We start from the raw sequence: 3,011 nt of genomic DNA, 5'->3' as shown, positions 1-3,011 counted from the left end.
GTCAGAATCCCACCTAAATGTAATGATAACACAGCACCAGGATCTCCAGTTGGCCAGGGATAGCCGGCCCCAAGGTCGGCGAGGAGCGCCGCTCATCACTGGGTCAGAGCGTGGATGGAAGGGGGCCACCTCTTTCTCCAGCAGTGCACTGCACGCTTGTGGGGAACCGGGTGCTAAATCATTCGTAGAAGACCTGATTCTGGGTCAGGGTTTCATATGTAGCAGAGCAGCAAAAAGCTGCGATCTCTTGAAAGTCAGTCCTCGAGCCAAGCTTTTGTTGCAGGCAGAGAACAGGTTCTGTGTCCTCATGGGGATGGTGAGACCTGTCCTTGGCCATCTCACCCTGTGTGCTGCCTCCCCCTCTGCTAATGTCCAGATCATTGGCAGGACTTTGCCCTTTGGCACCCGGCGTGGGGTCTGGTGGGGGGATCGAGGGAGGGGGGTTCATGTGTGAACCGGTGGAGGAGCATCCCCCTTGGGAGGAGGTACCCAGTCACGCTTCTCGCTCCTCACCCTCCGGCGCCTTCACCCAGATAGCCGGAACCCTTGCGGGCACAGAAGGGGCTGAAGTTTGTGTACTCCGGCTTAAGGGTCAGCCTTGGAGCGGTGACCCGGTGATGAGGCACCCTGTGCGGCAGGACATTCCCGGTCGTGCCCCTCACTCCACACACTCTGGTGCCTTCGCCCAGATAGCTGGAACCCCTGCGGGAGCAGAAGGGGATGAAGATTGTGCACTCAGGCTTAAGGGTCATCCCCACAGGGGCAACCCAGTGGTGGGTACGTGGTTCCCAGGAAAGGACAGAGGTCTATCCGGGTAAGCCAGATCCAGGATCCTATCCTCTCAGCCTCCAGGGGTACGGAGATATGGCCTCAATGATGTCTCACACCCGGGACCCTGCACCAGTGCCAGGTTAGCCTCTGGTCCTTCACTCGCACTCTGGTATGTCACCCTGCGAACGGCACCACTCAGGAGGCAAGGGGGCACGTGACAGAAGGGTCAAAGTGAAACACATTTGTAGGCACCTGGCATGGCCAAGGAGCAAGATAGAGGCACGAGATGAAATGGGCCGCGATCCCATGAACCAGGGATATATCCTGTGTGAGTTTGAAAGCCGTAGGTGGAGGGCAAAGGAGAATACCAGTGTCATGGAAGTCTGGATGAGGGTTTGGCTGAGACCTCATGGCCCAGCAGAGTACCACAAGGCTGAAAAGGATCAGAGAGAAGCTCCCCTGAGAGGATCCGAGGGAACAGGGACATGGCATGGCTTGGTAGCCTGCAGGGGATATGTGGGAGATGGGGACCGTGATGCCCTGGACTGGAAAGGAGGGGGGCTTGGAAGTCCGATGACAGTGTGCCTGCCCCTCAGTGGCCAGCGTGAGTTCCACAAGGGTGGCCTGGATCCAAGAGAGGTCCCCCTGAGAGGATCTGAGGGCATGGAGTCACAGCCCGTCCAGGCAGCCTTCGGTGGCCAGGGTGAGCTCCACAAGGGCAGCCTGGATCAGACGGAGGTCCCCCTGAGAGACTACGAGTGCACAGGGACATGGCACGGCTTGGCAGCCTCCAGGAGATATGCAACCCGGGAAAAGAGCTCTCTCGCATGGGTAGAAGTGGAAGCCTGGGGGGGGGGAGTTCGTCCCGGTGGAAGTCCGAAAGGGAGAGAGAGGGGCGGATGGCGAATGGGCAGAAAGCACTTCCTCCTGGGTGAGAGGGTCCGGATTGTGCCCCTGGTGGGACGGAAGTCCTCAAAGGAGCATCTGGCAGAAGGCAGTGGGGACAGGAGTGTTCCTGCCTGGTTGAGCGGGGTCTGACAGGGCCCCCCACGATGGAAGTCCTCAATGGAGCATCTGCTGGAAAGCTATGGGGCCAGAAGTGCTCTTGCCAGGCAGGGGGAAGGTGTCCGACCTCGCCCAGTACCCGACGGCATTCCCAAAATGTTACAAAGTCTGCAAAATGGCTCTGGACTGGAAAAGAGGAGGACGTGGAAGTCCCGATGAGAGCGTGCCTGCCCCTCTGCAGCCAGGTGGAGTTCCACGAAGGCAGCCTGGATCAGAGGGAGGTCTCCCTGAGAGGCTCTGAGGACATGGGACACGGCCCGGCCAGGCAGCCTCCAGGAGATCTGGGGAAGTGGGGACCGTGGTGCTGTGGACCGGAAAGGAGGGGGGCTTGGAAGTCCAGATGAGAGCGTGCCTGACCCTTAGTGGCCCAGGGGAGTTCCCCAAGAGCGGCCTGGATAAGAGGGAGGTCTCCCTGAGAGGATCCGATGGAATGGGGACACGGCACGGCCTGGAAGCCTCCAGGAGATATGCAAGGGTTGGGAGGGTGGCCTAATGGTTAAGGTGTTTGCCTTGCAAACACAAGGTACAGGGTTTGAGTCTCACAAGGGATAATTGGCTAGGCTTAAAATGGCTCGGAAGGGCAATTAGCCTAGTATGAACCTATGAACCCCGGAAAAAAGTGCTCTTGCCTGGGTAGAAGTGGAAGCCTGGAGCGAGAGTCTGTCTCGGTGGAAGTCCAGAAGGGAGAGATGGGGCGGAAGGTGGCCAGGCAGGAAGCACTCCCTCCTGGGTGAGAGAGTCTGGATCGTGCCCCCAGTGGGATGGAAGTCCTCAAGGGAGCATCTGGCAGAAGGCAGCAGGGCCAGGAGTGCTCCTGCCTGGTTGAACACGGTCTGGCGGAGCCTCCCATGATGGAAGTCCTCAATGGAGCATCTGGTGGATGGCTATGGGGCCAGGAGTTCTCCTGACAGGCAGGGGGAAGGCAGCTGACCTCACCCAGTATTCAGTACCCGATGGAGTTCCCAAAATGTTGCAAAGTCCCCAGAATGGCTCTGGACAGGAAAGGAGGGGACGTGGAAGTCCCGATGAGAGAATGCCTGCCCCTCTGCAGCTGGGTGGAGTTCCATGAGGGCAGCCTGGATTGGAGAGAGGTCCCCCTGAGAGGCTACAAGAATACAGCCTGGCCAGGCAGCCTTCAGGAGATCTGGAAGGACGAGGACCATGGTGCTTTGGAC

The 3,011-nt window shown here is 59.0% G+C and overlaps 1 non-coding gene across 1 annotated transcript in view; it reads left to right on the top strand.

Annotated features, from left to right (window-relative positions):
- The window catches only part of LOC122802491, a 3,781-nt gene extending 3,503 nt beyond the window's left edge, over positions 1 to 278 (top strand). Inside the window, exon 1 of the ribosomal RNA XR_006364944.1 lies at positions 1 to 278. This exon is cut by the window's left edge and continues 3,503 nt beyond it. This is a non-coding gene — a ribosomal RNA (28S ribosomal RNA).
- Positions 279 to 3,011: the final 2,733 nt, after the last annotated feature.

This window comes from Protopterus annectens, chromosome 1.part0 (assembly GCF_019279795.1).
Source record: "Protopterus annectens isolate FY-2018-M chromosome 1.part0, PAN1.0, whole genome shotgun sequence".
Classification (NCBI taxonomy): domain Eukaryota; kingdom Metazoa; phylum Chordata; order Ceratodontiformes; family Protopteridae; genus Protopterus; species Protopterus annectens.
Note: the sequence above shows the minus strand (reverse complement) of the source record. Positions and strands in the feature narration are given on the sequence as shown.